General features: G+C 41.5%; 1 protein-coding gene across 1 annotated transcript in view; it reads left to right on the top strand.

The window, feature by feature from the left end:
- Positions 1-12,720, top strand: part of MRPL48 (mitochondrial ribosomal protein L48) — a 55,208-nt gene that overhangs the window by 25,642 nt on the left and 16,846 nt on the right. The window lies entirely within an intron of this gene.

Here is a 12,720-nt window from a genome sequence, read left to right as displayed (position 1 = left end):
GGGAAGTCCCTAGAGGTCCTTTAGAAAAGGGGAGTGTGTAGTTTTTGCAAAGACCCAGAAGATCAGATGTGCATAGATTGGATTATATTGGAGCCAGAAAGGATAGGGGGTCATCCCTCAATTCTCTCCAGTTATGTAGTTTGTGTATGATCCAGAGTGGAGATGTTTATTGCCAGTTCCCAATCTTGTCCCTAGGTGAGATTATCACAGGGAAAAGCAAATGATTTGGTTTTATTATCTGTGACACTTAAAGAAAATACCATCTTAGTATTTCATTCAATATGGACCTCACAATGAAAATGATACATTTAGTTTAGTTGAATGAATGGTTTGTGGCATATAGAAGTAGATTAACATTTTCAGCCAAATGGCTGATTCTTTTCGCTTGTGTGTTTGCAGATTTAAAAGATGTGTGTGTTTCTTGAATCCATTATCACAGATAACTGGGAGTTATTTCTAGGATTACTTAGTCTATTGCTCTGGCTCCAGCTTCAGGATTGCTTCTGTGGTAGTTAGATTTTTGTGCATTTGAAGAGGACTTTGTGGTGGGATGGACACAATGTTGGCTTGAAAGTCAGTCTGTCTTTGAGTCAGGATTCTATCACTTCCTGTAAACAGTATTGTTCAGTTGCTCAGTCATGTCCGACTCTTTGTGACCTCATGAACTGCAGCACACCAGGCTTCTCTGTCCTTCACCATCTCCTGGAGCTTGCTCAAACTCATGCCCATTGAGTTGGTGAGGCCATCCAACCATCTCGTCCTCTGTCATCCCCTTATCCTTCTGCCTTCAATCTTTCCCAGCATCAGTCTTTTCTAATGAGTCAGTTCTTCGCATCAGGTGGCCAAAGTATTGGAGTTTCAGCTTTAGCATCAGTCCTTCCGATGAATATTCAGGGTGGATTTCCTTTAGGATTGACTGGTTTGATCCCCTTGCTGTCCAAGGGACTTTCAAGAGTCTTCTCTAGCACCATAGTTCAAATGCATCAACTCTTCCACACTCAGCCTTCTTTATGGTCCAACTCTCACATCCATACATGATTACTGGAAAAACCATAGCTTTGACTAGATGGTCCTTTGTCAGCAAAGTAATGTCTCTGCTTTTTAACGTAGTCTAGGTTTGTCATAGCTTTTTTCCCAAGGAGCAAGCGTCTTTTAATTTCATGATTACAGGTGCCATCTGCAGTGATCTTGGAGCCCAAGAAAATAAAGTCTGTCACTGTTTCCATTGTTTCCCCACCTATTTGCCATGAAGTGCTGGGACAGAATGCCGAGATCTTAGTTTTCTGAATGTTGAGTTTAAAGACACGCTTTTTCACTCTCCTCTTTCACCTTCATCAAGATGCTCTTTAATTCCTCTTCACTTTTTGTCGTAAGGGTGGTGTCATTTGCATATCTGAGGTTTTTGATATATCTTCCAGAAATCTTGATTCCAGCTTGTGCTTCATCCAGCCCGGATTTCACGTGATGTACTCTGCATATAAGTTAAATAAGCAGGGTGACAATATATAGCCTTGATGTACTCTTTTCCCAATTTGGAACTAGTCTGTTGTTCCACTCTAACTGTTGCTTTTTGACCTACAAACAGTATAGTTAGGAAGATTTTGCTGTTCTTACTTGGGGAGATTTCAATGTCATTTTTGGTTCTTTGGCTTAGTTCAATGGTCCCATGAAACCCTGCACATCTCCCATTGTTTCCCACCTTAGCAGAGGTCCAGGACCACTGCATTTGGACCTCAGAAGCCACAAACTTGCCACATTCTTCTGAGCATCATCCTTGTATCAAGGAATTTTGTTAAGAGAAACATTGCCACACCTGAGGCTTGTATTAGGCACCCTCCCAGCAGGAAACAACCCTACTAAACTTTTTCCTTTGTAATGCGAAGAGTACTGAATTGGGAACCAGGAAACTTGTATTCTAGGCTTGGTTCTGCTACTTATTAGCTTTGTGATTTGGGGCAAGTTAACCAACCAGTTCATCCTAAAGATCAGTCCTGGGTGTTCATTGGAAGGACTGATGCTAAAGCTCAAACTCCAATACTTTGGCCACCTCATGTGAAGAGTTGACTCATTGGGAAAGACCGTGATGCTGGGAGGGATTGGGGGCAGGAGGAGAAGGGGACGACAGAGGATGAGATGGCTGGATGGCATCACCAACTCAATGGACATGAATTTGAGTGAACTCCGGGGGTTGGTGATGGACAGCGAGGCCTGGCGTGCTGATTCATGGGGTCGAAAAGAGTTGGATGCGACTGAACTGAACTGAACTGAACCATACCTCTTTGGGTATGGCTGGCCATGACATTGTATGTAAAATGTTTTCTATGTATGAGTTTTTCTGGGAAGAGAATCCATAGCTTTTGTCAGATTCTTCACAAAGTTTGAGAAACTCTGGATTAGAATATCTTCAAGAGTCTCTTAGCTCTGATATCATGTAACTCCATCATGCCATCTTTTTCCAAGATCTATTACATTCTAGGTACCGTTGGGGGTACCTTGCCTATTCAGACTGAGTTGCAATAAAGTTTTATAGTATGAAAGAGCAAGACCTGGTTTATGCTCACAGGGAGCTGATAAACCACTAGAGATAAGACACAAATAACTATGCTCCTAAGCAGAAAGTGACAAGTGCTAAAAGGAGGATACAAAGTGCTTTTAAAATTCAGAAGAAGGAGTGATTTACACCCTTTCTGAGTTGTGACGCCTTAGAGTAAGTTCTTGGAGTTGTTTTATTTTGGAATATTCTCCTTCTAAAAGTCTTACATAAATTAGCAGGAAATAAAATTAGTTTTGTTTGGGTGTGAGTTTTTTGCTTTTTTAAACTTCTTGGGATCCTCTCTCATAGATAATTTTCTGTGTATACCATGCTCTGACCCACTCCTTGGCTTTTTATAAAAGGAAGCTTAATGACATATCTAATGCCATCTGTCCCATCTTTCTCTCCAGCTTCCTTTCCCATCTCATGGATCATCATACTGTTTCGAGACCTCTCACATGCTGTTCTGTCTACTTGCAAGACTTTCCTTCTTGGGTAATACATCCTGAACCTTTAAATCCCATTGAGGAATATAGGATGAGAAGGGGGAAAACAAATCTCCCTCTTTGAGAAACCTCCAATTCCCTGCACTGGGTTACTTCTCCTACCATGAACAAGGGGTTCCTTGTGCTTCCTCTGTTGTAGGACTTGCTGCTCTATTTTAACCCTGTTTTGATGACTGTTTCTACGCCTAAACAATGAGCATCCTTAGGGTAGAGGCCTTGTCTCATGTTTCTTCTGTATCCTCAGTGTCCAGCCCAGGGCCTGGCATCAAGTAGAGGACAATAAACATTGATTGAACTGAACCTAAATGTGGTTATTGGAGCTGCCCCGAGGTTTTGTAAATCAGAACTGGCAAACACGACCCACTGTCTGTAAACAGCTGTCTCCAGCTGACCTTGCTTGCTTGAAAGGAGTGATGCTCCCTTTTGTTAGGGCTGTAGGCTTTTCTCCGGATACTATTCATGTTCCAGGGTGGCTAGCACAATAGTGCTGGCTAGTGGTGGAGGCTGCTCGAGACTCCTTACTTCACGCTTGGAACAGCACAATGAAGACTTTCATCTGCTAGCTCTCAGAGGCCCTGTCCCAAGTCCCTCTCTCTTGTACCCCTGGTAAATTGGACTGGAAAAGCTAGAAGGCATCTTTGGCCTCCTTTCTTTCCCTAAAGTAAGAACCTATAAAGAATAATAAACAGCCACAATTCCATTTTTTCTTCTCTGACTCAGGCTGACTCCTCTACTCTATTGAACCCTACAGCCCTGAGACAGGAGTGAATTCTCATGTACAAAGTGGCTAGCGCTTGTCCCTTTTCTGCTAGTATAATCTCTTCATTCCTCCTTCCAAAGGTCCCACGCTCAGTCTTATGACTCCTGAACCTTGAGAAGGAAAAGGCACATCTACTTCACTCAGCTTTCCTTTTCAATACTGGTTTGATCTCTCTCTTGCATGGCCTGGTTCGCTCCCATCCCTCCATCCTGTCCTTGATGCCTCTCTGAGGAGTTAGTGACAGCAGGGGTGAAAACGAAGCTTCCCCCTGGGTGGCAGCATGAGGATGATAGCAAGGATGGGATTCCAGGTCTCGGCACAGACCCAGCCTCCTCCTCAGTGGTTTCCCATTTTTCACCCTGTGCTTCAGGTGCATTTTCTCATACGTCCGTGCCGTCTCATGCCTCTTGTCCCTGTGCATGCGTATCTTCCTTTTTTCCCGCTCATCATCCGAGACCCACCTTGACCTGTGGCAGTGAGGGACCATACTTAAAAGCTTACCTCCAGACGTAGCACTGCGTCTCAGTGTGTGGATCTCATGATTCCTTCAAGGGCCCTGCATCATTCTGTTAAAATTTAAAAGGCTTCAGATTGTTTACAGTGATTTTTATTTGATAAAAATAAGAAGAATGTAGTCCTTCACATTTGTATAGTGCTAGGTCATATCTCCCAAGACCACTTACTTGCCCTCAGCTGTTGTTCAGCCTCCAATCCTAGGGTAATAGCAGCCAAAGAATAAAAGCAATGCCAAGAGGAAGATGTGGGAGGATGAAATAGAGGCAGCATAACTGGCTGTCAGTTTTAGCTGTTATACGTTCTATTTTTCAGGCTCTGGGGCAAGAGAGTAAGATTTTTGAACTCAGACAATTTACTTCCTCTTGTAGAATGGCCCCTAGGAAATCAAGATGTCTTTTCTCTTGGAAACTTCATGCTGTTTTGACTGTTGACATAGCGGAGGTGTTTGTCATTTCTGACACCTACTTATTTTGTTGTAGCACTCATAGATTGATCAGCGCTCACAGCCACAAGTCTGTGAGGAGACTGTGGCATCATTCCCAGAAAAATCAGCAGATCAAAACCACTTTATGGTGACAGTCCTAGCTTCCTTGAAACAGAAAAATTGGTTTTGCTGGCCTAGTGACTGTAGGGCTAGACATAGATTTTAGGACTGGCTTACAGAGAGCTGTTTTAAACTGGCATCCATGTTTTCCCTCAAGTCTGCCTCTTGTAACTCACTGAAAAGAACAGCCGGCACTGAGCATCTGCTATGTGCCAGGCACAGCGCTTTGCACAGATGATGCTGTGGTGAGTGGGGCACAGTCTCTTCTTACAAAAACTATAAAGTGGGCTGGGAAGGATAGTGCTCAAAAATGTAACTACAATACATGTGGGGAATGCTTTACTAGAGGAATGAACTAAATGTCAGTGGAGCAAAGCTAAAGGAGCAGTTCTCCCTGAAAAGGCCAGTGGAGGTCTTACAGAGTTCACCTCAACAAACATTTATTTATTTATTTTAAAATTAATTAATTTATTTTAATTGGAGGCTAGTTACTCAACAAACATTTATTAAATACTACCTGTATTCTTGCACTGAGTGCATAAAGTGAACTGACACTCATTTAGGAGTATCCAGTTGCTTGGTGTAGCGGGAAACACTGGGGCTGTAAAAACTATTTTAGAGTTTCCCAGAGCTTTTCCAGGTACAGAGTGATTTCTGTGAAGACCTGACTTTTAGTTTGCGCCATTAGAGCACCCTGGTCTCCAGCCCATTGGGCTCTCATCCTGCCTTGCCTATTCTGCTAAATTACAACAGTGTCAGAGTTTTAGAGAGATTCATATTTGATGTGAATAAAAGTAATGATCTCTTTCCATTTTCAAAGTGCTTTCACGTCCATTATCTCATTGCCTGTCAAACCATAGGCCCTTGGAACACTGGTGACCCTAGAGTGGAACCCCTCTTCAAGTTTAATAATGGCAATCTGCCATATTTTAGAAGATATTAAGCTAATGGATAGAGTTTTCTAAATTTCAAGTTTTTCTCCCATCAGTTTTATTTGATGAAAATAAATGTTAACAGAGAAACTCATATGGTTTCATATTTTTTGAAATGTAGACAACTCCATTTATATAATTAACCATATTTTCTGCTAGTTAAGTCATTCTTGTTTTATATGATGAAAACACACTGATGAGTATTTCATGTGCTTCACAAAGGGAAACATGATTTTTTTTTTTTAAGGCCTTTTGTAACCAACAAATTTGAAAACCATGCTTTTCGATTCACCAACTATCCTGTGAGGTAGACAGGGCAGAAAAGGAAACTGAGGAGGATAAGTGATTTCTCTCTGACAATATATATATTCTGCCAGTAAATAACCAAACTAGAACCAGAATTTAATTAAGTTCAACTCAACATTTAATGTTGCTGGACTCTGCTGCTGCTGCTAAGTCACTTCAGGCATGTCCGACTCTGTGTGACCCCATAGGCGGCAGCCCACCAAGCTCCCGTGTCCCTGGGATTCTCCAGGCAAGAACACTGGAGTGGGTTGCCATTTTCTTCTCCAATGCATGAAAGTGAAAAGTGAAAGTGAAGTCGCTCAGCTGTGTCCAACCCTTAGTGACCCCATGGACTGCAGCCTACCAGGCTCTTCCGTCCATGGGATTTTCCAGACAATAGTACTGGAGTGGGGTGTTGCTGGACTCTAGGAATAGAGAAATGAATGAGACATAATACCTTCTTGTTGAGATAATGATTTTGCTGTCATAATAGGAATTCACTTAATCAAGGGGCTTAAATAAGATAGAGTTTGTTTTTCTGTCATATGAAGTATAGGTAGATATTCCAGCTTTCTGTTTTACAAACGTATCCTACTGCTTTTATCTCATAGTCTGAGATGGCTGCTCCCACTTCAGCCTGCATGTCCACATTCCAGCCTGTAGGCAGGGGAAGGGGAAAGCACGTGCATGAGTTAATGTCCCACTGGCCAGAACTCAGTCATGGAACCATACCCAGCTGCAGGATTGGTTGGGAAATGTAATTTTTATTATGAATGGTCATGTACCCAGGAAAAATTCAGCAGTGCCACGATTAACGAAAAAAGAGAGAATATTGAGAAAACTGGCAGGCTCTGCACACCATCCTTAAAGGGAAAGGCAGAGATTAGGAGAAATGTTTTGGAATTAGGCAGACCCAAGTTAACGATTCTGGAGAAGGCAATGGCACTCCACTCCAGTACTCTTACCTGGAAAATCCCATGGACAGAGGAGCCTGGTAGGCTGCAGCCCATGCTAGGAGTTGAACTCAACTGAGCGACTTCACTTTCACTTTTCACTTTCATGCATTGGAGAAGAAAATGGCAACCCACTCCAGTGTTCTTGCCTGGAGAATCCCAGGGACGGGGGAGCCTGGTGGGCTGCCGTCTATGGGGTCACACAGAGTCGGACATGACTGAAGCGACTTAGCAGCAGCAGTAGCAGCAGCAAGTTAATGATTCAGTTCTTTGCTTACTAGTGTATGTCCTTGGGTAAGTTACTTAACTTTTCCAAGCTGCAATTTTCTGCCTTTAAATAGCTATGTTATTTAAATGTTTTGTGAGGATTAAGTTAAAAAAGAAAGTTTTAAGTACTTAGCACAGTATCTGAAACATGGAGCCCATGAATAGTTACTAGTGGTGATAATGATGATGTTGATTGATAGCATTAGTCCTTCTTTTTACAACCCCATAGTACTCTATTTTCCTCCCTCAAGTTATGCATCTTCTTATAATTACTTGTTATATATATGCCTTTTCCAATAGATTGCAAGTTTCAGCAAGCAGAAACTATGGCTGTGTTATTTACTATTATATCTCCATTGCTAACCCTGGTTTGGCTTATCACTTGAGCTTAGTTGCTCAGTGGTGTCTGACTCTGTGAACCCATGGGTTGGACTGTAGCCTGCCAGGCTCCTCTGTCTACGGGGATTCTCCAGGCAAGAATACTGGAGTGGGTTGTCATCCCCTCCTCCAGAGGATCTTTTCAACCTAGGGATTGAAGCCATGTCTCCCACATTGCAGATGGATTCTTTACCATCTGAGCCACCAGGGAAGCCCTGGCTTATCACTAGTGGTCAGAAAATATTTGTTGAATAAATGGATACATGTGCTAAGTGATAGTGGTGTCTAAAGGAAAGAGGGTTGCTATGGGAACATGTAAGCATAGTACCTACCTCAGCATGAGGAATGAGGGAAGGCTTCCTGAAAGAGCATGAATGGAGTCTTAAAAAATGACTAGACTAGGAGGGACTTCCTTGGTGGTCCAGGGGTTAAGACTGCATTTCCATTGCAAGGAGCACAGGTTCCATCCCTGGTCAGGGGAAGAATGACTAGGAGTTCCTCACATTGAGGGTGTTGGGTGAAGAGTCAAACTCTCTGCAGGAAGGGGAAACATTCTGGGCAAAAGTGGGAATTCATTGATCCTGGAGATGCAGTTGGGAAACTTTAAGCAGTTTGTGTTAATCTTGGAATCTTGAGGAGGCACATAGAAGATGATGGGACATGAGACCTGAGAAGTAGACATGTCTCGATCAACTTTTTAAAAAGATACCATTTATATTGAGTAACTGCTGTATACTCTTTTTTTTTTTTTTTTAAACTTTACATAATTGTATTAGTTTTGCCAAATATCAAAATGAATCCACCACAGGTATACATGTGTTCCCCATCCTGAACCCTCCTCCCTCCTCCCTCCCCATCCATCCCTCTGGGTCGTCCCAGTGCACTAGCCCCAAGCATCCAGTATTGTGCATCGAACCTGGACTGGCATCTCATTTCATACATGATATTTTACATGTTTCAATGCCATTCTCCCAAATCTTCCCACCCTCTCCCTCTCCCACAGAGTCCATAAGACTGTTCTATACATCAGTGTCTCTTTTGCTGTCTTGTACACAGGGTTATTGTTACCATCTTTCTAAATGTATACTCTTATATGTTATACAAAAAACCTAGGAGTATTGACTTGCTCATTGTCCTTTCAGGCTCAACCACCTGAGGTCATTGCTTTTGGGTTTTAATTGCCATGGTGCAGCAAGGTAGCTTGTGCTGAACTTGCCATGGGAGGTGGCCTACTCATTATGATTAAATTGAGAGGGTTGGTGCTTTTGTGTATATCTATCCTTCTCTCAACTGTAAGCTCCTTTAGAGTTGGGACTGTGTTTTCTCTTTGGTGTCTTTCCTTAGAGTGGTTGAATCAGTACTTTGCATACAACGGGGGTTTAATGAGTGCCTCATTCTGTGAAGCATACCAATAGGAGCATGCTTCTGTCCAATAATAATAATAATAATAATAATAATGTCCTATCTTGTCCTATCTGTGTACATTACTCAGTCTTTCTTTAAAGATATCATTTATTGAGCAACTACTATATACCAGATCATGTCATCACTATGTGCCAGGCTTTTAAAAGCATTATTTCATTTTATAGTATTACAAATGATATAATTTAATCCTCAGATATACTGTGGTAATTAAGGGCCCTGTTTGAGGAATCTAAGACAGATTAAATGACTTGCCCAAGTGACAATAATTTCCAGAGCCAATATTTGAACTAAGGATGGTCAGAATCCATCTAATGTCCACACTATTTCCATTTCACAAAAATTCACTATTTTGAGCTTCACAGAAACCTTAGGTGTTGAGATTGACACCTAGAGAGGTTACTCAGTGTCATGTAGTGACTAAGCAGACGGTATTTGAGCCAAGATTTTCTTTTCTTTCTTTCTGACCGTGCTACACAGCATGTGGGATCTTAGTTCCCCAACCAGGGATCAAACCAATGCCCCCTGAAGTGGAAGTATGGTGTCTTAACCACTGGACTTCCAGGGAAGCCCCCCAGATTTTCTTGGGCTTCCATCTTAGTCAAGTGCTCTCTATGCAGTACCAGGCTGCCAACCCCATCAGGGCCATGCCTTCTGTCTGGTATATGTTTATTGAGTGTGCTACATCAAGTTAGCATGTTTATGTTAGTTATAAACATAACCACTTGATATCTGTGTACCTTATAGCTTATTATGGACTGTTCAGAGTACCATCACCAAAATTGTTTAAGTCCCAGGTGTAATTTTTTAAATTTCCATCACTAGAATTCCTGGAAGTATATATGCTGCGGGCCTGTCAGCTTTTCATTTGAGGATTAAGAAGATACAATTTCAGCTCAATTCCAGAAAAATAAATGACCCAATCAAAAAATTGGCCAAAGAACTAAATAAAGGTGAAAAGACAGCCTTTAGAATGGGAGAAAATAATAGCAAATGAACCAACTGACAAACAACTAATCTCAAAAATATACAAGCAACTCCTGCAGCTCAATTCCAGAAAAATAAATGACCCAATCAAAAAATGGGCCAAAGAACTAAATAAAAGAAGATACAATTTCTTCCCAACTTTCCCACCCTGGAGAATGCAGTGTATAGTGATAGGTGGATACTATTATTATAATTTTGGAGGAAACTAGAGGAGAGAGCTTGGGTTTAGGGCCACAGACTCAGCTTCTAGCCATGGCTAGACATAAAGTGGTTGCCTTTTCCATTTCCTTACTGTAGTAACCTTTAAACAAGTCATTTCCCCATTCTAGACCTTGACTTCCCCCTTATATAAAATTAGGGGAAAAAGGAAGGAGAAACTAATTTATCTCTAAGATACCTTCCAGCTGTAACAGTCCATGATTCTAATCTGACCCCTTTCTCTATCTGTTCTTTGCCAGCAAAGTTTCCCAGTAACCCTGGCCAAATACAACATCCTTTCAGAGGACCCTTCAGAGGACCTCAGTTTTCTGTCTGTAAAATAGGAGTAATATGGATATTTTTGTACAAAAATGGTTTAGTGATTTATCCCATGACCCATTTGGGGCATCATAGTGTACTCCTTCAGGGATCTAAGGATATCTGCCCTGGGCCATCCCACAGTGAATCCAGGTCAGTCACAGCAGTATACAGTTTGATGGTAGATAGCACTCCATCTTCCCTACCACCTTTTTCCTAGCCTCCATTCATTTTCTGCCTAATTCTCCTTCACAGGCAGGCAGGGTAACCTTCCCAAAACACAGCTCTAGTCATATACATCCCTAGCACAGATATCTTTAATAGCTCCCCATGGCAGTCATGAAGGTCTGAACTCAGGCAGTAAGAATAGAAAGGAAAGGATAAGAAAGATTGTGAAGGTAAAATGATAGGAACTGGTATCTGAAATTTCATGCACTCAAACTCTTGCTGGCTATGTTGTGCCCTGGCTCAGAACTGAAATATAATATCACAATGGGCTCCTGATGGTGTGGATCGGTCCAGACAGATCTAGGTTAACATGGAAAAGCAGGTGAGATGCCAAGAGGGATACTAGAATCAACCTTCTTGTTTTTGTTCTCCTAAAGCAACACCTTTGAAGAGCCCTGGCATTTTCCCTGGTTAAGAAAAGCCTCCTGCAGGCTTCGAAGAAGCTCCTCCCTTCTTTGCTGGAAAATTTCAGCCGCACCTTATTGCATTCTGACTTTAACATTCTTCACAGCTCCTACTGCAGTGCTGTCATGATGAGAAGTCTGAATTGCTGCATTTGGCCTCAGGTATGGTGGGCTCTGCACCACCACACCTGCACCTTGATGGTTGGTTGATAGAAGTTGGCCTCTCACTCATAGCAAAGTCTAGGACCCTCGGGTGATTACCCTGTTAAGAACTTTAATAATGCAGAGGCTACGATGGAAAAATTTCTGCAATGGGAGTCAGGAGGTCTGGGTTAGTTCCTAGGATCTGTCCTGTGTGGCTCTCTGATTCCGGGGGACATATTTAATCTCTGTGGGCTTCATATTCTTTCCCTGCAAAGATGAAAAACTGGGACAAAGTTATCTCTAAATGCCATCTTGTTCTAAAATTCTAAACTAGTGATTCATTGCACGTTTTGTCTCTGTTGGCCCCTGTGCTAGATATGAGGAATATGAAAACAAAAAATAATAATAAAAGTTAATGCATACTGAGTGTTTAAATATGTGCCATGGATTGAATTAAGTATATACAATGTTTTGTTCAGTTCTCAGAATATCCCTATGAGACTAGGTTTATCATCAGTTTTACTGGCCTTGTGAAAGGACCATTTCTTGGTCCTCCCCATCCCCGCCCCCGCGCCCCAGGTTGGGCCCCTGCTCTCTTAGACTGACCTGGAGAGCAGCAATATGAGAGACCCATTCTAGGTGCTCAGCCAGAAACAACTCTGCTGTGGCAATAACTAGGCTGCTGGCTAATAATAGTGGTGACTTAAGACATGTAAATAGATTGCCCCTCCTCACTATTTCTTAAAAAAAATTTTTTTTCTACCAACTAGCAAGACTTACATTAAATCTCCAGTAATTAGGACAGTGTGGTATTAGCTGAAGAATAGACAAATAGCCCACTGGAACAGAATAAAGAATATAGAAACAGATCTAAGTATCTATGAACATTTAGCATATGACCGTTCGTTATATGACAACACTGATTGCAGTGGTGTCCAATCAACTGGATTGGACAGTCATGTGACAAAAGCTGACTTGACTCCTACTGCACACTGTACACAAAAAGCATTTAAAATTTTTGTAGATCTAAATGTAAATATTATAATTATCAAACTTCTGGGGGGTAACATACAAAAATATACTCATGATCTTAAACTAAGCAAAGATTTCTTAAATAGGACACAAAAGTCATTACAACTATACAAGAAAAAAATGAGTAAATTGGACTACATTAAAAAACAAGAATTTATGCTCAAAATGCACCATTAAAAAGTGAAAAAGGAAGATACAGGGAGGAAGAGGATATTTGTAACATGTACATTTAACAAAGGATCATATCTAGAATATAGAAGGAACCTCTACAAATCATTAAGAGAAAGGAAGACCACCCAATCTAAAAAATGGG

This window comes from Bos indicus x Bos taurus, chromosome 15 (genome assembly GCF_003369695.1).
Source record: "Bos indicus x Bos taurus breed Angus x Brahman F1 hybrid chromosome 15, Bos_hybrid_MaternalHap_v2.0, whole genome shotgun sequence".
In the NCBI taxonomy this organism is placed as follows: domain Eukaryota; kingdom Metazoa; phylum Chordata; class Mammalia; order Artiodactyla; family Bovidae; genus Bos; species Bos indicus x Bos taurus.
This window is presented reverse-complemented; position numbering and strand designations above follow the sequence as displayed.